At 40.3% G+C, this 22,955-nt stretch overlaps 1 protein-coding gene across 1 annotated transcript in view; it reads right to left on the bottom strand.

The window, feature by feature from the left end:
• Positions 1-22,955, bottom strand: part of KIF2A (kinesin family member 2A) — a 130,577-nt gene that overhangs the window by 79,050 nt on the left and 28,572 nt on the right. Inside the window, exon 5 of the mRNA XM_087862129.1 lies at positions 4,690-4,812. The gene's annotated coding sequence lies outside the window, so the exon portion shown is untranslated. The remainder of the gene's footprint in view (positions 1-4,689; positions 4,813-22,955) is intronic.

A 22,955-nucleotide genomic window follows, 5' to 3' on the forward strand; every position in this document is an offset into this window, starting at 1 on the left:
GATAACTGCATTATACATTGTCAACTTTATAACCTTTGATTTGGTAGTCTTTTCTCCTCCTGAACGAATGAAATTGGTAATGTATTTCCTCACTGATATGACCCAGAAAATCAATATTTAATGTCAGTCATCTAAACCTCAAAAAGTAGATATAGATTCTTACTTATGTAACAAATGCTCATAAAACTGTTTTTAATACCAAAGGATAAAAAGTAAAATGAAAGGGAGATCTTCCCCACCCTTAAGCCCTCCAAGTTCCTTGGCCTGGGAGGAGGCCCTTTAATACCATAATAATCAAGTAATCCTCAAATTGTATCAGGCACAAAATTCATGTGGTTGATTGTTACATGGGGTCTAGGGTCACCAGAGACGTGATTCTGTATACCTGCTATGATAGACAAGTAGTAGATCTACTATGATCTAATAGATAAGTAGATTAAGAAACATCAAGAATAGGGGTGCCTGTGTGGCTCAGTCGTTAAGCGTCTGCCTTCAGCTCAGGTCATGATCCCAGAGTTCTGGAATCGAGCCTGCATCGGGTCCCTGCTCAGCAGGAAGGCTGCTTCTCCTTCTCCCTCTCCCCCTGCTTAGGTTCCCTCTCTCGCTGCCTCTCTCTCTGTCAAATAAATAAAATCTTAAAAAAAAAAAAAAAGAAACATCAAGAATAGAAACTGATTACAGTTGGAGAGGATGTGGAGAAAGGGGATCCCTTCTACATTGTTGGTGGGAATGCAAGTTGGTACAGCTACTCTGGAAAACAGTGTGGAGGTCCCTTAAAAAGTTAAAAATTGAGCTACCCTATGATCCAGCCATTGCACTACTGGGTGTTTACCCCAAAGGTACAGACGTAGTAAAGAGAAGGGCCATATGCACCCCAATGTTCATAGCAGCATTGTCCACAATAGCTAAATCGTGGAAGGAGCCGAGATGTCCTTCAACAGATGACTGGATTAAGAAGTTGTGGTCCATATATACAATGGAATATTACTCAGCTATCAGAAAGAACGAGTTCTCAACATTTGCTACAACATGGACAGCACTGGAGGAGATAATGCTAAGTGAAATAAGTCAAGCAGAGAAAGACAACTATCATATGATTTCTCTCATCTATGGAACATAAGAACTAGAATGATCAGTAGGGGAAGAAAGGGATAAAGAAAGGGGGGGTAATCAGAAGGGGGAATGAAGCATGAGAGACTATGGACTCTGAGAAACAAACTGAGGGCCTCAGAGGGGAGGGGGGTGGGGGAATGGGATAGGTCGGTGATGGGTAGTAAGGAGGGCACGTATTGCATGGTGCACTGGGTGTTATACACAACTAATGAATCATCGAGCCTTACATCGGAAACCGGGGATGTACTGTATGGTGACTAACATAATATAATAAAAAATCATTATAAAAAAAAAAAGAAACTGATTACACATGAAACATGCAGGATAAAGGACAGTGATATGGCAGTTTTCTGATTTTTAAGAATGGAGGAGACTGTCATTACCAGATGTTAGAATTTTTCTGGAGTACAATTACACAAAGTAGGAAGTAGTCTATGTTGGTGTCACTATAAAATGTAGTTTGAGAAAGAACCAGGCAAAATTGAAGTCAAAGACTGAAAAGATAATTGATAATTTAGAGAAGTATATTAAAGAATACAACTTCAGATAACAAGATTTTGTTGGAATTATTATTCTTATTTACTCATGAATGACATTTAAATAACCTTTACTAACTCATAAGACAAATGGTGAAAAAGCAGGAACTTGACCAGGAGAAGAAAGCCCCCTGAGAATACAGAAATAAGTCCTCAGGCTGACTCCATGGGTGCTCAGTTGATATAGTTCATGTTTTTACTGGAGTGCTGACTTCAAAGGAAACTTTCTGAAACCTCACAAATACTGACTTCTTTCAGAAGCTGGTAATATGAAGCAAAACAAAGTTTCCAACAACTCAGTTGTGATGAATTGTACTTGAGAACAGACAGTTCCTGTTAGAAGTAACCATACCCTATCATGTGACCCAGCAAGATATCCCGGATCACCGCACTTGAGAATTTCAAGTTTGTTTTTTCTAAGTTTTCCATTCTGAGGAAAGTCACTCTTTTCAATAGCTACGTCTTTGGAACAGAATTCACAGGCCTTACCTGTGAAATAGGCATCATAATATTTAGAGATGTGTGTGAGGTGGGGGGAGATTCTAATGAATATGAAGTATAGAAGGAGTGACTTAGAGTACTCCATAAAAATGCATGGCCAAGTTTTTCTTATCGGATGATATAGAATATGTAATAATCAGTGAACCTGTTGCCAAAGAATTCTTTCCAATCTGTTTTTGGAATTGAGGGTCCTGAAGACTGAATATCTGCAAAAATTCTCCTTGAGAATTATTCACCCATTCAACAAATATTTACTGAATGCCTGCTAAGTGCCAGGCATTATTGTAGGTGTATGGGATGTAACAGTGCATAAAACCAAGACCCCTGTCCTCATGCTATCGGGACCTTACATCCTACCAAGGGAGAGGGAGAGAGAGAGAGAGAGAGAGAGAGAGAGAGAGAGAGAGAGAGAAAAGATAAATAAATGAGTGATACAGTGTATTAGAGAATGATAAGCATACAGAAAAAAGAAACATAGCAGGATGACAAGGATCAGGAGTGTTGGTGGGATGATAGTCTAGTAGGGTATAGAGGGCAAGGCTCATTGAGGTAGTGAGTTTTGAACAAAAACCAGAAGGACAGGAAGGAGTTCCGCTCTGAGACTATGTGGGCAAACAGCCCTGCACCCTTAGGGAGCAGCACACAAAGGCCTGTCTGGTTGGTGTGAGGAGGAGCAGGAGTGAGCAAAGGGGGTCAAGCTGTGATCCAGGCCCAACAATAGCTGTGGCAGATCCCTCACAGTTGTCTTGAGTTAGACCAAAATGGCCAGGCCTTTATACTTCCACAGTGATCTGTCACTGGATATGGGCCACCCTGGGATGGCTGTGAACTCGAACAAGGTGGCTCTCTTCAGCTGAGGGGTTTGAGAGCAGTGGACTGTCTACTGACATCACTCCCAGCAGCCTTCATTGAAGGACTCACTGGGAGGTACGTCTCAGTATCAATTCCTGGGGCCTCCTCATTCCCAGGGTCACCTGTGGTCCATGAGGGCTGCTTCCGCATGATTTCAGCATTCCAACCAGCTGGAAGACGGGAAAGAAGAAAAAGGGAATATCCTGGTAGATACATGTACTACTTCTGTCACAATGTATTGCTAGAATCTAATCACATTGCCATACCCAGCTCCAGGGAAAACTAGGCTATTGTTTTTGATATTTTATTTTATGCTTGGTAGCCTGGGATAGCCAATAAACAAAAGGATACAGAAGTACATCTAGCAGTCTCTACTACTATCATATTCCCCACTTTTGTAGGGAAGACAACGTAGCTTTGCCCCACACAAAAATAAACGAAATGCAGTTCTTTTAGCTCATTCAGGATTTTGTACTTGGAAGTATTGGGGAACTGAAAGATAGTAAAGAAATGATACTCTCTTGAAGAGCTTATAGAAAAAAAGCCTTCAGAGGAGAAGGGTGACAAGCAGTTGTACAGATGAGAGGTAGAGCCTGTGAAGTTTGGAAACTACTGTGATCAGATTTGTGTCTATAGGCTGGGAGGGCTTAGGATTACTCAAGTTTATGCAGCATAAATTACTATGGAACTGATTCCTTCTCAAAGCCATCCCTTGTCTTGCCTCGTCTGATTGTTCAGTCTTCTTTACTGGCTCTTTTTCCCATTCTTGACCCTTTAATGTTCTGTCTGGGTTCTGCCCTTAGTCTTCTTCTCTTCTCATACTGAATTACAATGCATTCTTTCCTTTACTGGGTCATATAACTCATTGGGAACATGATGACCTTCAATCCCAGGAAAAAGGTCTACCTGAACATCACCAACTTATTAAATAGGATAAACTTGATGGAGTACAAACATTAAATTTTATTTTTCTCCCTCTCTGTCCTCAATTATGCTATATCAGCTCTCCCTGACTAGGTAGGTTCTTCATGATGTGTCAAGAAGATCCCACAACTTGCTGGACACTTTGGTTATTAAAAAGCCAGTTGAGTCCACTTAAAACTCTAGTCATATCCTTACTTTTCCACCACCTAAAGCTTGACCCAGGGTCCAAGGACCTTTAGAGTCAGCTCTTTCACTCTTCCTCCTCTTTCTCTTCTAATTCACTGGGTTGGAGATCACTAGGAGGGAAGGTAGAATTGCCTGTGTAACTGGTCTTCCTTTGGCTCTGTCTGGTCCTGTCCTCTGTGGCTGGACTCTGCCAAGGTGATGCCCTCTGCCTTGTAAATGGTGAGTGAGGTTTTCTCTTGGTACTTCTCGGAATCACCTTGGCCCCCTCTGATGCAAAGGACCTCTTTCATCCTCTTCTCCACTTAATGTTTATGTCCTTCCCCCCACCCCATCCGGAACAGAAGGAGCTAGTTAAGCAATCCCGTGAAGCTGTTGTTTCTGGGTCTGCTGGTACTGGGAGGGGAAAATGGATATAAAGTGGGAAAGATGATTAAGGGCTGCCTGGAATCCATAAGCTTGAGATGCAACTCCACAAGCACGGACAGAAACCTGGCTTCACTCTTGTTACCTCTGACCTTGGTGATGAGGGTATCCTGCAGAATCTGGGGCTCATCAGCACAGAGCTAAGCACACTCACTTGGACCAGAACTTGGAGGAGCCAAAGGAGGATCCAGGGGACAAAAGAGCAGTTGCAGGCCCAGCTGCTGCTTCCCTATCACCGTCCAAATCTCTCAAGAATCTTCCTTGTAGTCCACTCTACCTGGAAACATATAAGAAAGTAAATTCTAGGAAATGTTCCACCTAAGAAGTTGATAAATTAAAAAGTCACCACACATTGGATAATCTGTTTTAGACAAGGTGGTCTCATTGGTAAGATGACATGTAAATAGCATTTGAAGTGAGGGATTAGGTCAAGAGAATAAATGAGAGATAACCAAGATACACAGAGGCCATAAGACAATAATATCAGGAGGAGTATTCTGGAGAAGAGCCAAATACTGAAGCCAGAGAAAGGGCAAGACCCAGGTAAGTGTCAGGAATAGATGGAACTAAGAACTTAACACGATCATGGCTTTCTCCCTGCCATTCTGTTTCTCTCTTTGTCAACTTCATGCTATTTAAGACTGGTTTTCTTCACCTGGTTGAAACACAGTCACTGAGAGCATTTAAGTTTTATGTCTTGTAAGTTCAGCCACCAGAGAGGAACTGTCTGCATGTTTTCTGTGATAGTTATCAAAAAATTGGGGGAAAATTAGTCATTGGCCTAACACGGGTTAGTTGTCCATCCTTGGACCAATTATGTCGTGCCAAATCATGGGCTATGGTATTATCTGTTCCCGCATAACAAATTAGTTCAAACTTTAGCAGCTTTAAACAACAATGAACATCTATTATCTCACACAGTTTCTGTGCAACAAGAATTTAGGAGCAGCTTAGCTGGGTGGTTCTATCTTCAGCTGGGGCTAGGGAATCGTTGATGAAGTTGCAGTCATCTGAAGACTTCAGCAGGTCAAAGGGTCCACTTCCAAGGGGACTCATTTACATGCCTGTTAAGCTATTCCTGGTTGTTGGCAGGGGATCTCCGTTCCACATGTGGACATCTTCATAGAGCTGCTCTAGTGTTCTCACCACAAGGTATCTGGCTTACCCCAGAATGAGTGCTCCAAAGGAGCAAGACAGAAGCTGTAATGTTTTCTTTCTTTAAAATAATTATTTTAGGGGCGCCTGGGTGGCTCAGTCAGTTAAGTGTCTGCCTTCGAGTCAGGTCATGATCTCAGGGTCCTCAGATTGAACCCCATGTCAGGCTCCCCGCTCAGCGGAAGGTTTGCCTCTCCCTCTTTGTCTGCCCCTCCCCCTTCTTGTGCATTCTCTCTCCCTCTCTCTCTCTCTCTCAAAAAATAAATAAAATCTTTTAAAAAATTATTTTATTTTTAATTTTTTTTTCATGTTTGAGGTATAGTTGTCTTCTAACACAAAGCTGTAATTTTTTCTCTGATCTGGATATGGAAGTCATACTCTGTTTTTCTCTGATATCCTAATAATGACACAGATAAGCCCCCATTCAGTGTAGGAGGAAACTACACAAGTGTGTGAAAGCAGGAGGTGAAGCTCATTGTAGGTAAGCCACGGAGCTGGACACAGGACACTATAATTTGCACAGCTTGCATTAAGTTTCCTGTCTTTGTGGCCAGAGTGGAATGGAACATAAATTCATGTTGAGAACATTCAACTCCCTTGAGTGAACAAGTTACTATCTGCATGGAGAAGGTGAAAGAGAAATTTCTAGAAAGATTAGGGAAAGAGTTCTGGGGAAAAAAAACTAGTGTCTGTTACTAGTCAGAGTGTTAATAACTCCCTTGTTCGTACCTTGTATGCACTTCTCTGCTAACTCTTGGTACACTACATCTCAACTGCTCATTTACAAATATTTGTCTTCTACTAGGTTATGAGATCTCTTCCTTCACATTTCCATCTACATCACCAAGTACATTGTCGGACACAAAGCAGACAACCAAAAATGTATGAACTTAACTGAATTAAACAGCCAGAAGATATGAGCAAAGTTTTTAAATAATTAAGGATATGGTTAAGGTGAACACAAAATTAACATCAAATCTCAGATTAGAAGGCACTTCCTGACACTTGAAAGACATGCCCTTTCGATGAAACGAGTTGAAGGCTGATGACGTTTGTACCTTCAAAAGGTAGAACAAGCTAAAGTATAAATAATTCACATGTTAATATAAAATAAGGAAAAGTTTATTAAATAAATGAATATTAGTTAGGACCTTTATTTATTGGTGCAAGACACAGGTGCCCAAAGGAACTAGCTTAACGATAAAAAATGAGTGGATTTATTGGAAAATACTCAGAGTAATTAATGAAATCCAAGAGGTGTCAGATCCTCAAGAACAGAACCACCAACTGGAGCACAAAAGGAAACCCAGAGATTCTTCTCCTTTTGATCTTTATCTCTGCCCCTCTCTCCACATCTGCCTCCCTTCCTCAGTGCAGACCTTTCTGGTTTGCAGTCCACATGTCAGTAGGAACAATTCCCAGGTTAGTATTGTTTACAGTGTAGCCACTTAGAGACGACTTGTTCCTCTCAGTTCTAGTTTAAAATTCCTGAGGAAGGGATCAATAGACCTGTGTGAGGCCAGATGCCCTCAAGGCCAACTGATCACGCATGGGAGCCGTGTCACAATATAGGAATTTTGTAAAACCTTCTGTAACCCTAAAAATTGGACAAAGGGGTGAGGGCAATGCTTGGGAAGTAGTTGCCGGGTAGATAAAACAACAGGTATATGGTTCAAGGAAGATTTAGATAAGTTAAGGGATGGCACAGTCATCATAAAACATGAAGGTTGTTCAAGGTCCAACAACAGTCCCTGGAGTTGGATAAGAAATCACCAGCTATTCTCAATGGCACTGTAAGACACGACTGGTTGGAATCTTGGTCGGACACAAAGTACCATTTCTCATGCTTTAGTCATTTTATCACATCATCAGCCTGGCTACAGTGAAAGCATTTGCCTTCACTGTTACATCTAATGAAGAGGGTTTAATGAATATTTTAATTTCCTTTGCTAACGTGTTGAGGAAGGATTCAGAAAAGATAAACTACAGATTATAGCTTTAACTACATTATTTAGCCATAAAGGAGGATTCGGATGGCTTTTTATAACACCTACCTCCTTCTAAGATTTTGGTGACAACAGTAGATTTGCTAATAACTGACTTCAGCATCTGGGAGTTTAATGCTTATGTTTAAACTCAAACGTCTTTTGATGCTACCTACTCTTTTTGTTTTGTGTACTTTGGCAAAAAAAAGAAAGTGTTCTTTAAAAGGTGTAAAAACTGCCATTACAAATGTTGCTATTATCATAAAATAGAAAACTTAAAACCACTGAGTGTGAAGGTGTAGAAAATTACGTTCCTGATCTAGTTTTTAGAAGGAAGAGAAATTATGATGAGAGCGAAGTTATCTCTGCAAAACATTAGCGTCTTCGTCTGGACCGCTATAACGGAATGCCATAGGCTGGCTAGCCAATAGGCAACAGACATTTATGTCTCAAGGTTCTAAAGGCTGGGAAGGCCAAGATCAAGCGCTGGCAGATTTGGGCAGTATCTGGGGAGAGCGGACTTCTTAGATGGCTGTCTCTTTGCTGTAACCTCTCAGGGCAGGAGTGAGGGAGCTTTCTTGGGTCTCCTTCATAAGGGCAGAAATTCCATTTATGAGGGCTCTGCCTGCGTAACCTTATCACCTCCAAAGACCCATCTCCTAATACCATCACCTTGGAGATTAGGATTTCAACATAGGAATTTTGGCAGAACAGACATTCAACCCATAGCAATTACTATTAAATGGATGGCTTCTAATCAGCAGGGATATTGTTTGAGGGTGGTAGGGGGACTGGGAAGAATGAAGAATGAAGACTATTCCTAATCCCTTCTTCAACACCCCCAAATCCAAATATTCCATTTTATTATTTCCACGTATGATATTCCACATTCACCACTCTTTAGATAGCACCACTGAAGTCAGCATTACAACCAGGCAAACATGGTCTCATCACCACCAGTGTTGTCTGCTCGTTTCTGCCTTCGTGTGGGCTGAGGGAGGAGGAAGCATAACCCAGCCTCCTCCACTGCCTGTCAGACGGGCTTGCTCGTTCTTTGCCCCCGGCTTCCAAGTTTCCCTGCTTCAGGCTTTTTCACACCGCGGGGACTATGATTTATGCTCCGTTCTTTCCATCGACGTCTCGGTTTCATCTGCAGCCTTTGTCACTCATTCACATGGTTTCCACTTTGAGTTCAAATGTAGATGTAATGACCTCAAACTCATCGATGCCAGTGTTTACTGCCTGTTATCATTATGATTCTATTTCCTTTAAATAATCAATGGTCAACCCTAAAAGCGAGTTCTATAAATTGTGGCAGATCTACATTTTTTTTTTCTACCTTCTCTTTCTTTTTCGGTATTTCATTATCAAAATGTCACACATTTTGTAAAATCTGTATGTTCCCTCCACTTGTGAATATAATTTTTAAAAATGAATGATAGACAAAGTAAGTGTACTTTAAGCTTCTGGGTAATTACTCCACCCAGTGTCTATAGTCTAGATGAGAAAAATTATAAAGCTTTCGTCAGTCATACAGAGGGACAGACAACCCAAAGGTAGGTAGGACCATTAAATTTTGTAAGACTCTACACAAAGATGGGGAGACAGAGTCCCAAACAAAACTAGAATTCACTTGTTTGGACCTGCCCAGCATTAGTCATTTGTCAGCCTGATTATATAGTAATCAAAAGCTTAGCAGTAACAAATTACATAGTGTTAAGAAATCCTTCAGATGGATTTGTCCCTAAATTCATGGCTTTCGTTGTGTCATTATTTTTGTAGCATTTATGTTGTGCTTTAAATTAATACTTCACTATGTTCTATGTTTCCTTTTTAAACCCGTTGCCCTAAATCCCTCCAAAACACTTTTAGAGTTAGGACTTTGTCCATGGAATAAAGTAAGTTCTAAACAACATTTGTTAAATGAATGAATATAAATAGGACAAAATTATAGATCCTTTAAGGGTACTAAATTTTTTGTGTGTCCAGACCCTTCTGGCAGTCTAATGAAGCCTATGGATCCATCTCAGGATAGTGCTTTTGGTGCATAAAATAAAATATATAAGATTACAAAGGAAATCAAATATACTGAAGAAACAGTATTTTTGAAAACTGAAATAAAATAGCACATGAATTTATTGATTCTTAATTAAAAGATCAAGCCCAATAACTACCATAATTTCAAAGTAGTGATGAATATAATGGTATTTTGAGATATCTGTAACAACCATAATGAGATACGAAAGTATCTGAAATTTCTACTGGTGACAGTGTCTGTGCTAAGGTTTTCCACCTCTGGATATTGCCAGCATAAGCTCCATGAGCCCAGGTTTTTGTCCTTTCTTACCTGGATCCTAAGGTAACCCTACTTGTGACCAGAGTCTCTCAAAGTCTCTCCTGAAGTTGACTCTTTACAATTCCGCTCTTTGCTTTTCATTTCCTGTAAGCAATTTTCAAAAGGTCCCCTATTCCTCTCTCCAAAGGAACAAGTGATATTTAAGACAAGTCAAGGAATATTTATGTACAACCCTTTTCCCACCCCTCCCAATCAACAAAATCTTAAAGACAAAGTTCTGGATTTGGTTTTCACTGTGTGGCTTAGATTTCTTGGATAACAACATCACCTTATTTATTTGGGATTCATTTCTAGTCGTTCTGGTTTCAGAATTTGAGAATTTCTATTGATCCTGTCCTTCTGTGCTTATTGATGTCATAGCCCTGAAGTTGTACTGCAAGATATACAACAGTCTGTCATCTAGCTGGTTGGAATGTGGGTTCCAGCTGCTCCCTGACTTACTGCGGGGCCACCAACATCTTAATACCACATGTTGAGTGGTCAGTAGGTGGCAGTTACACTTTCAGGCAAAGCTCAAAACAAACTCTCTTTTCTAAGACTTGACCCTACTTTAAATATTATAGATATTCCCAGAGTTCAATTCTGAGCAGACTTCCCTTCTCTCTATAACCTTTAATAATGCTCAGGCTTGGTTTTTCTGGGTTCTTCATTCCATTCCCTGTTTCCTTCTCTGGAGAGCTGGTTCTTGCATTTTGTGTTGTCTTTCTGTTGGTTGGAATACTATCATGGATAGACAGTGTGATGGTTAATTTTCTGTGTCAACTTGGCTAGGCTATGGTATCCTGATGCTTGGTCAAACATCAGGCAAGATGTTGCTGTGATGGGATTTTTAAGATGTGATTAACATTTAAATCAGTACACTTTGACTAGAACAGATTACTCTCCATAATGTGGGTGGGCCTCATCTAACTGGTTGAAGGCCTTAACAGCAAAGACTGAAGTCTCCTAAGGATGAAGGAATTCTGCCTCCAGACTGCCTAATGGACTCTTCTTTGGGTCTCTAGCCTGCTGGCCTGCCCTGAAGATTTCACTCTTGCCAGCCTCCACAACTGTGTGAGCCGTTTCCTTAAACTGTCTCTCTTCCCATCCTGATGGTTCTGTTTCCCTGGAGAACCTGACTAATTCACATTCATTGCTCTTTGTTTGGGCTTCTCCTGTGGTCATGGGATTTGGACCTGTCCCCACCAAAATCTACATCTGCCTGTCCCCAAATTATTTTCTTTCATTTCTTAGAATTTTGCACATTTCATTTTCCAGTGGCCCTAGCTGGCCCCAACTCTAGCAGCATCAGTGTTCTCCTAAACTTCTCAGATTGTTTCTGATTCTCTTCAGTCTTCTCACCAGCTTGAGCTGGGAAGGACCCAGAAAGTCTCATGCTGGAGTCTGGTTATGAGAGGAATCTCATTCCTTCTAAATATACCTCTAAATGCTCTAACCATGTCATTAATCCTAATTACTAGAACAGGGATATTTTCCCTGGTGAATGAATAGATTCATAATCTGGCTTTCAATCTGCTTCTTGTGAATTTGGTTAGTGGGAAGTAGTCATCCAGGACTAGGGCATTTAAGATTGAAATAATGAAACTGAATATTCAGGACCAGCAAGGTTGAGGACCATGGTGAATTTGGTAAAGGCACTTATGTTAGTTTCCTAGAGTGACTGTAAGAAATCACCTCAAATCTGGTTGCTTAAAACAACAGAAATGTATTCTCTCACAGTTCTCAAGGCCAGAAGTCTGAAATACACATTTCTCTCCAGAGGCTTTAAGGAAGAGCCCTTCTTTGCCTCTTCCAGTTTCTGGTGACCGCTGGCATTCCTTAGCTTTCTCCCCTTGTGGTCCCATCACTGCAAAGTTTGCCTCCATCTTCACACCCCTTCTCCTCTGTCCATCTGTCTCGAATTCCCCTCTGTATTTCTCTTGTGTTGGCATTTAGGGCCCCCCCAGATAATCCAAGGCAATCTTATCTCAAGGCAGCACTCACAAGTTCTGAAGATTAGGATGTGGACAGACCTTCAGAGAGCCACTTTTCAGCCTACCACACACAACACCCTTTTGCAACAGCCACCTCCCTCTTTGACTTCTCTTCATTGCAAGAGCACTTCCTAATGGAAGTTCTATCTGAAAAATGCAAGTGGAGTTTTTCAAAATGTGTCAGTGTAACATAGAAAATACACACTCCACAGAATGGGGTCGGAGAAATATCCTATCAGGTCAGAAGTTTTACATCTACATTCTAAGCAGATTTCTTTGCAGATTTAATGATATGAAACAGAGATTCTGTAAGAAATTGACCTTGATAAAGCTTGCCATGCAAAATGCATCAAAACAAAGTCCAAAAGCCAAGAGTTTGGTTAGTGGGAGTGTCTATCATTTGACTTCTGGTGACCCTAATTATTCACAATGTAATGAAATCCAGATGTATAATTTTAGGTTCAAGATGAGATCGATGCTCTAGTAAAACAGATGTTTGTAACACTATTAATATGTTGGCTTGAAGTACAAGAAAGAATTCAGAACTAGTTACGATTTCTTAATAATTGGCCAAAGAATTGACATTTACCAAGAGAAAAACACCAATTGTATCAGTATCTATGATTATATCCAATGAAGGTTATGGCCCTGCCTTGAAACTTCACTTTAAAATGTTTTGAATGTGAATGTCTGATTTCTATATGCCACTCTTGTTGACTGATGCCTATACTAGTGAATTCTCACATCCTTGGGTTGTGTGCGTTGGCTCCCACTTCAGTTTGGGGGAGAAAGTTATTTTTCTGTATACATGGTTTTCCCAGAAGACTGCTTCAGTGAGTAAAGGGTGCTGTTGTTCAAGACACTGAGGAAGCATATATTTTTTTCACATAGTAAAAGCAATAGCACTTTAGGAAGAATTACTACTGAGAATGTGCTCTAAGCCTTCACAGATGTTTGCCTTTTTTGGCTGTTATTTTGGGTTCACATTATCAGCAGGAACCAGAAGTGTGATTCTCTTTTGACCCTCGATTTTAGCAGGAAATGTACACTGAAGAAGCATATGGATGGGGGAAATAGGATAGAAAATACCAGTAGAAGCAATGTAACCAAAATGCTCAATGAAAGATCTTTCCTTATTTTAAAATATCCCTGAGTCTTTATTTTAATCCCACAGCAAAACTGCACTCTCAAACTTCTTGGTTTAGAGAAGACACAAAAGGTGGTCTGTGTTATGCAGGCTTTCCCAGAACACAACAGAAAACACTACACAGGAGAAAATATACTCTACATTAGGCTAAGTGACTGGCCTGCTAGTTTAAGGATGAGATGAACTATATTTCTCCTTTGATTGAAGCAAATTAGGCTTTGTTATTAAACATGATGGTTATCTTTAAACATCCAGCCCATGGTTTTCAATATTTTATTTTTAATGTCACCTGAATTTGTATTTAAGACAAGAATATTTTTTTACAGTGTAACTCATTTTTATAACTCTCAGAACATCAAAAATCTTTGAAATGACAACAGCTAAGAACTACTTCTTTGTTCTCTTATTTTTAATTTTTTTATGCATCAAACATCCTTTGGGCTTGTTTTTCTTTTCTTGACTTTACTTGAAGGTAATATGTACACTCAAGCACTAAAAGAAGTTGTTGTAAATATGTCCACATTTGTAGTTTCAATCAAAAGAAAGAAACCTCTGAAAAAGATTGCAGTGTTCCAAATTTTCTTACCAAGAAGAAACAATGTATGCATTCCAAACTCAAGTTAGTTACCTATTACAAAAGCTTTATCAAGCTAAATATCTTGTGAATCTATATCTATATACCATTTGGTGTATTGACAGACTCTTATCTGCTACATCAGCAATTCAAATTTGTGCTTATATTTAAGCAACCCAGCGTGCCAACTAAAGGGTTAGTGCTGTCATGTCAGTTTAATGTACGAGGTGGTGTTAGTGGGAATGGGGAGAGCAGAATTTCAGGATGTCAACATGTTCAAATGATTAGCTCCTCCAAAAACGATTCTGGGTAGCTATCACACTAGGTTGAAATGGTAAGTTTATAAGATTGCAATCCACAATTATTGTCATGAATCTTTCTAATTATCTCTCCAATATAAAAATATACCCAGGAATCAGGAGATTAAATAGTATAATAGAAAGAGTATGGTCTCCTCTGGCAAGGGAGACAAAAGCAAAATGAAATTACTGGGACGACACCAAAAGAAAAAGCTTTTGTGCAGTGAGTGAAACCATCAACAAAATAAAAGGCGACCTATTGAATAGGAGAAGATACTTGAAAGCAATATACCCAGTAAGGGGCTAATATCCAAAATACATAAAGAACTCAATACTCCTTTCCCAATAATCCAATTAAAAATGGGCAGAGGACCCAAATAGACAGTTTTCCAAAAAGACATACAGATGGCCAACAGACACATGAAAACATGCTCAACGTCACTAGTCATCAGGGAAATGCAAATGAAACCACAATGAGATATCACTTTACACCTGTCAGAAAGGCTAAAATCAAAAGCATAAGAAATAACAAATTTTGGCAAGGATGTAGAGGAAAAGGAACACTCATACACTGTTGGTAGTAATACAAACTGGTGCAGCCATTGTAGCAGACAATATGGAGGTTCCTCAAACAATTAAGATTAGAAATATCATATTCCACTACTGGGTACGAAACCAAAAAACCACAAAAACACTAATTTTAAAAGATGTATGCACAATAGACAAGATATGGAAGCAGCCCAAGTGCCCATCCATAGATGAATGGATAAAGAAGATGTGGTGTAGATATACAATGGAATATTAGTCAGCCATAAAAAAGAATGAAATGTTGCCATTTGGGACAACAGAGCTAAACCTAGAAGGCATAATGCTAAGTGAAATAAGTCAGACAGAGAAAGACAAATACCATATGATTTCACTCATATATGGCATTTAGGAAACAAAATGAATGAACAAACAAAGAAAAAAAGAAACAAGAAACTAGACTTTTAAATATAGAGAACTGGTGGTTGTCAGAGGGGAGGTGGGTAGGGGGTTGGGTGAAATTCATAAAGGGGATTAAGAGGACACTTATGATGTACAAAAGTGTTGAATCATTACATTGTACACCTATAACTAATACAGTAGTGTATGTTAACTGTACTTGAATAAAAAATAAAAGTAATGCATTATAAAAAGAAAAAAGGTGAGAAGGAGAAAGATACTGTGCAATAAAAAGGAGAATTTAAAACACATCATGAGAGATACAAGAAAGATAAATATGGAATATAATAAAGGGAGTTAGGACATTCTACAAACAAGATAGAATATGACAACCCTTCAATATACTTACTCCTTGGAACAACTGGACTAGATATGACTCCAAGGCTCCTTTATGCAAAAAAATCCATGTCTAGTCATCATTCCAGGCTTTTTCCGTGTTCAAGCTAGTCAGATATTTATTTTCTATTATCTTAAAGAAAACAAAGAATGAAAAAAAGGAAGGAAGGAAGGAAGGAAGGAAGGAAGGAAGGAAGGAAGGAAGGAAGAAAGAAAGGAAGAAAGGAAGGAAGAAAAGGTAGACTTTGGAGTCAGACTTGGATTTGAACTAGAGATCTATCCGTTTTTTCTTGTCTCTCAGGAAGTTAATGTTTGTGAGCCTCTATTTTGCCCATCTTTAAATTAGAGCTAGTATCTTCTTTTCTAAATTAAGAAAATGTCTGTTAAAAGCTTATCAGTGTACCTGATACATCAAGTCCGCTATGAATATTGATATTTCCTATCTTTTAAAGACCTTAATTAAATTAAAAAATCTTTAGGTACAGTCTAGCAAAGCAAATGTCCTTTCTGTACATTAAAATAAACTACAGTCATTAAAATAAACATAGATTCCGAAAAAAAAAATATGGTTGGGTCTATTAGCAAATAGGTAGGGATCTCTGAGTAACTTAAATGTTCTCCTTTATTTATTTATTTTTAAAGATTTTATTTATTTATGTGACAGAGAGACAGCCAGCGAGAGAGGGAACACAGCAGGAGAGAGGGAGAGGAAGAAGCAGGCTCCCAGCCAAGGAGCCCGATGTGGGACTCGATCCTGCAATGCCAGGATCACGCCCTGAGCCGAAGGCAGCCGCTTAACGACTGCGCTACCCAGGTGCCCCTAAATGTTCTCCTTTAAATACAGTATAATATAAATACAAACAATAGTGGTATAACAAAATAGACATTTATTGATCACTATGGGTCATACATTTTGTTATATGCACTATCATTAAATCCTTACAATGAACTCATGAGGCAAATACAATGATTTCCTCCTTTCTAGCAAGGTTCAGTAGCTTGCTCAGGGTCACACAACTATTAGTCAGCAGGGCTGGGAGTTGAACTCATTTCTATCTGACTTCAAGTGGTGGCAGTGAAAATAGAAGAGGATGAACTGAATAGGTACTAAGAGTTAAAATGCATTGGGTTTCCCGGCTGTTTGATGGAGGTCTAAGGGACAGAACAGGGGTCAAAGCAAGTAAGTGAATCACTAGTCATGCTCTTCCAGGTAGGACAGTTGCAAGTAACATATGAGTTAACTTAAGTTCCCCAAAAGAATTTACTGCAAGGCTCCAGAGGTGACCCATCAAACCCAAAGCCAGGAATGCAGCTGCTATAGGAACATAGGAAGTATTTCCTTTTCTTCCCTGAACATCTGTTTCATTTGTCTCTGTGCAGATGGGCTTCCTTGGCTTCCAACTCAAATGGAACCATTCATGGCTGGCCCACGGCTCCCAGATTTGCACACTTCACATTCGGCTACATAAAGAAACATTCTCTCTTTCTCTTCTAACTCTAAGGGAATCAAGCTGACCCAGTTGGAGTCAGGTGCCCTCTGGCCAGGAAACTGTTGCCAGGGCTGGAGAGTTCTATAACACAAACTTGGCTTCTGGGAAATAATCCAGGGCTAGGGATCAATCCCCAGAGAAGGGTGTCCAAGCAGACCACTCCATGTGTGTCACCACAGTGCCATTCACTAAGAGGAAATGCCCAGGGTTCTAGGCAATGGTGCTATCAAGGAAGCAGTGAACTAGGGCCTTTGCTCTGGAAATGTTTTTCTTCCTTATGAAAAAAGTTTCTGAGTGTTAATGGTGATTTGCAAATGGTTTCATATTTCAGGACTTCTTGCCGTGAAGATGTCCTTTGGTATACAACCCGGTGTGTGTTCTTGGGTATCCCCAGTAACCACCTCTTTATGTCATCAAGGATAGAGAATGTCCATCTTGCATTTCCCTTTCTTAAATCCACCTTGACTTAGAAGGCTTCAAGGTTAAATAACAGAGTACTGTGGTGTAATGGGGTTCTCATGCATTTTGGGAAAAAACTTTAATGCATGTGGCAGCTGTAAAAACTTGCCCTTTTACAGTTGCAAGCATTTTTACTTACTAAGGGTTGAGACTTAAACTTACCTCTGGAACAGAGAGTTCCTTTATTTTGGGAAAAACCACATTACAAAGCAAATTAAGTTTTTTCCCATTGTTCTTGGGGAAAAAACTTAAAGCAGAGAATTCATTCAGGAACAGATGCATCCAACACAGCAGCTCTGTTTAGTAAATAAATTAGGAAACTTGTGTCTCCACCACTGAGATTTCCCTTAGAAATAGGATTTAGGCTTCCGTTCTGACCTCTTCAGGCCTACCACTCTCCACGGGGGAGAAATCCCCAGGGCCAAGGGGATGTGTCTATTTGGAACCTGTTTTCCACTTCCTGACCACAATGTGGGCCTCAACGACCCCTTAAATCCCTGCTCAAACATCCACACCCTTTTGTAAGCCTCTTCACGAGTGTGATTTCTTGAGAATGCTCTGAGGCCCAGATGTGTACAGACAGAGCTTAAAGGAGTGACCACTTGTGAGGCCCTTGTGGTACGGGATGGAGCTGAGTGGAAGGAGAGGGCTGGTCCCGGGGCATCCATTTCACTCTTGCTCTTGGCACCACATGTGTTAGGGGTGGGGCTGCCCTCAGAGCAGGAGTTCTCAACCCTGATACAAAAGAATCATGGGAAGAGCTTGTTTAAAATACACATTCCCTGGGCCTTGTCACCAGACATCCTCTTACAATCGGATCTGGCATTGGGTCCAAAAAATCAGTATTTTAACAAGTTCCTCAGGGACTCACATGACAGAAAACACTCTTTTGAAAATTTTTATTTCCTTCAATCTCAATTTAGAAGCTCTGCGTTCATTTATTTATTTTTTTGTTCTTATATAGTATGGACTTGTATATATGTTTCCTTATGAAAGAATTTCCCTTCAGGATGCTAGCAGTAGAACCTTCCAAAATAACAGGGAATATACTGAGGGCTGACGTGTCCAGTTCTCACTGGGGGAGAGATCTAGGGCAGACTCAGTTGGCATAGCTTGGTGAAGGCAGCACTGATGCTGAAGTGTGTGAGTATATGGGTCACGGGAAATGTGACAATGGGGGACGATAATGGTTCTGATGTCTTTTGGAGGCTCTGGCATAAGAACAGTGACCTCTTGAAGAGAATGGATGGGGGAAGACAGTCCCAGGTCAGAAAATGAGGGCTTGGGAGGTGAACCTTGGGCTGGTGCAGAAGAAAATCTCTGTCTTTTGAATTTGACATTTTGCCCAGGAATCCAAGTTGTGGAAATACCTGGATCATTCTTGGATATAGAAGTTAGCTGGCCCCCACACAGGAAATAGATGACATCCTCCCAGGGCTGCACCCCTGCAGTCTCTAATTGCCACTTCAAATGACAGGTAGAAGAATTTACTAGGTTGTTCATCCCTCTCATTCTACCTAAACTTAGGGTATTAGGTAAGGAGGAAATTGGTGTCCTCTTCTCCTGAGACTAGAGTGGTGGTAGAGAGGACTCATCAGTGCCCAGGGAACTGACTAGTCTCAGAAGACCACTATCCCTGAGGTGGCGGCATGACAGAAGACAAGGAGGTCAAATACAAGGATGGAATCCTGCGCACATTTAAGACAGTACTTGGGAAATTCAGAGGTGGCTGGGGGACACTTTGAAAAGGACTAATTTCTAGCAAGTAAGCTCGTGTGTCTTGTACTTTTATAAATTGGTCTGACCTTATTTGGTGATCACAGGCTGGAGCCAGGGACTTTTGGGTCACATTCATGGTCTTTTTGAACGTTTCTTGGCATTTTTATGCTCTGACCACATTCTGATGGGGAAAATATGCTGGTTCCATGTGGAACTCTGAAAAGGAACTTCTTTGAGGCACACCTGAATGCTACAGTAAGACTTCCATCATGAAAAAGAAGTGTTCCAATAACACACTTTGCTGTTGGAAATAGTACGGTTAGAAACTCATTTCTAGAGATAGAGATGCTACAGAAAGCACGGGAAGGTTTTTAAGGTTGTTTATGACCATAAAATGGTGATTGATGAGAAAGATAAAAAGGCAAAGGGGGGTGGAAATTGAAGTCTGGGTAACACATTCAAAATTTCACTAATGGAACAGCCTGCAGTTCTTTAAAAGGGAATTAAAATCTGAAGGTCTGAAAAGCTCCCAATATTTTAAGGGATGGGGGATTTTTGGAAAGTCATAAGATCACAAGGAATTGAAATTTACCTGATTATCTAAGCTGGATGGAGAGATTTAGGAAGACCAGGGGCAATGAAGGTAAAATCTGGCCATAAACTGATGTTCACCCCAACATTCACTGGCCTCTTGGAAGAGGCTCTATGTCCCTATGACAAGCAGTCTCGAAGGGGTAACTCTGTCCTTTCTGCTTAGGTTAAAAATTTATTAATTTTTAAACCCAGGAAGATAAAGAAATAATGAAATGATAAGCCAGAAACCTGTACTTTAATATTGAAATTTAAGAAGAAGTTTAGTAACTATGCCAGCAATCAAGTCACTTTTGTATATTGTTTGTATTTTAGGCTTAAGAGGAAGTGAGCTTCTAAATTTAAAGATCTGCTTTATTGTATGTATAAAATTGCTTATAAGAAAGATTTTTTTTCAGGGCGCCTGGGTGGCACAGCGGTTGAGCGTCTGCCTTCGGCTCAGGGCGTGATCCCAGCGTTACTGGATCGAGCCCCACGTCAGGCTCCTCCGCTATGAGCCTGCTTCTTCCTCTCCCACTCCCCCTGCTTGTGTTCCCTCTCTCGCTGGCTGTCTCTATCTCTGTCGAATAAATAAATAAAAAAATCTTTAAAAAAAAAAAAAAAAAAGAAAGATTTTTTTTCTACTAACTTGTCAGGTGGTTTAGTGCTTGTCAGTGTAATTTAGGACATCTGAGAGAATCTGATTAACGAAATGTATAAATAGCTAAATATTTACAAGAGTTTGAGCTGTCAATGTAAGAGATATTTGAGCATTAAGCAAAGAAGTACAAGGGATTGTTCCTAGACGATATAAAAAGGCATAAAGAAAAATAGATTTAAAAGTTATATTTTAATGAATTGAATATTAATCAAAATATAATTGAAAATGTGCTTTTCTGTACACAAAAGCCCCCTAATAAAAGCTTACTTGGACCCTGGGTAGGGCAAACCCTGGCTCCACTACTCCTTTGCACGTGACTTTGAGCCAGTTACTCAATGTCTCTGTTCCTCTTTCCTCATTGTAATATGGAGCTGCGACTCATATTCCCTCATGGGGTTGAGTGGGATTTCATGAGAAGCTACAAGTAAAGCCTTTAGTGTTTGGCAGATAATAGGGGCTCGGTAATTGAATATTATTCCATTACTATTATTTTCAATATTTAAAAATCTCAGAGTGCAATACATAAATATAGCCACACATTGCTGCTGGGGCCCTGGAGGGAGTTCCGGTTAAAGGCCCTAGGAAGGGCACAGAGGGCTCTTGTTTCCAGCACTTGAGGCTTCACCTGATTCTTCCCCTCAGCAGTTATCCGGCATTTGGAAATCAACTATTACGTATATTTTTTTTACTTGAATAGTTTAAAATCATCTGTACTAAAATGTCAAGCTTCCTAAAAGAAAGTCACAAAAATATGGCTCTCCATGGGCACTGATACATGGTGGCGATGGGGTTACCATAAGCAAACCTGTAAAACATAAGAATAAAAACAACGCCTGACTTCACAGGCAAAGATAAGGATAGTTGCTATGTTCAGCTGTGTTCATGTGATGGCAACATTTGGTTAAAACATGTGATGACTACAGTACATTAGACAGACAGGTATGGAAAGTATGTTTGTGTCAAAGCTGACTGTTTGGATTCAATAAGAGGCAGGCAAGCTGTGTTCATCCTCATCCTCTCCTATACAAGAGGGATGGGGATTGAGCAGAAGGGAACTTGAGTAATAAAAAGCCATATCCTACATTCTAGCCACCCCCCACCCCAAATCCTGGCACTACCAGAGACTGGAACTACGTGGGAGAGGAAGATGGGTCACTATCAGATATTAAATCACGAGTTCAGCTTCCACTATTTGTAAAGGTGAATACTGCCCTGTAGCTCGGGAAGACATCGTATTAAGCTCGAAGAAGGTGAGAGTACAGTTGGCATAAATCTGTGCTTAAAACATCCATGGAATGCGGGAATCACTAACTCTTGTCGATTGCTGCTTATTTTAAATTAGCAGTCCACCTGTTACTACAAAATCATAGACTCAGATGACACCTCACCTGCTCCAAGTCTCTTACCTCCTTCTTGTACTGCTTCTCAATGAGACCCGTTTGATTTTGCTTCTCATAAGGACTCCCAGGAAGAGATTTTTATGACTTCCCTTGTTAGTGCTTCCATAGCTGTCAGCCCACATAACCAGGAAATCTTTCCCGGTGTCTCTTAGGAAATCCCCTTAAAATTAATGAGTAACCAAATCTTGCTTCTGAGTGGGAGGGAGAGAGAATTGAATACAAGTCTGCTGAACCGAAGGGGAATGGGGCCTCAGTTCATTAGTTGATGTCTGAGCTTCCAGAAGTGATGAGGCAACTTCTACAGGTGAATCACTGACCAGGAGAGAGGCGATTGGTTCCTTGCCCACCCCCTTTGTTTTAGGGAGAGTCAAGTAGAACTGTGCCCGAGAGTGCCACTATAAAAAAACAACAGAACCTCGGTTTGCTTCAGAAACCCTTGGAAATTCGGAGAGAGCCATGAATGCAGTATGTACCACTTAAAAAATTTTCAATGTACAGTAAAAGATCTTAAGGGATACACACATACATTTATTTATCCAACTTTCAATGAATACTTTAAAATTATAACATGTGGTTCAAAATAAAACAGCTTATTAAAAAGTCAGGTTGTTGAGTCAGTGTTGGGGGGTAGATGGGACTGTTGTAGAAATGGCTGAGGTGACTTAATAATGTCCTATGCCATGGCTATTAGGGCAACAAAAATAAGAAAACATTCCAATGTATTTCTAAATGAAAGCTACTCAAGGAAAAAAAAAAGGTTAGATACGAGTAGAGATTGAAAATCAAGTTAAATTCAGATTAGATGACTCCTGGTAACAGAGGTAATGGCAAAGAAGCTATTAAAACACTGAAGAGAAGGTCCAAGAGAATGATTAGAGTTTCTAAGCTGGGGCTCAGGGAACGATGCGATGGGCAAGATCAGAAAAACTGGGGGGCAGACAGCTGTTCTAGTAAAGAACCTCTAGCATTGGTCAAAGCAGGGTTTGGGGATGGGGTGAGGAAAGAAGATAGGCAAGATCCAATTATCACCAGCACAGCCCTACTTTATCTCCAAATTCAGATTTTAGTACTAGTAGAAGCAGTGAAGACAGCAGCCAAAAGCTCGAAGCAGCAGCTAATCAGCACAGGTCCAGACAGGCAGGAGAGGGCTGCCCCTGGTCTTAAGGTACTCTGGTGTATGTCAGTAAAAGTTGCCCCATCCTCCAGGGGCTGGGGCTCAATGTCAGGTTTCAAGTGTTGGTGAGTGGATCTTAGGCTGGTTGTCAGCCCACATCAGCTGGGGCTCACGTGTGGGACGAGTATACAACTGCAC

The sequence above is a fragment of the Ursus americanus genome, chromosome 5, assembly GCF_024610735.1.
Source record: "Ursus americanus isolate L20-20 chromosome 5, mUrsAme1.1.p, whole genome shotgun sequence".
Classification (NCBI taxonomy): Eukaryota; Metazoa; Chordata; class Mammalia; order Carnivora; family Ursidae; genus Ursus; species Ursus americanus.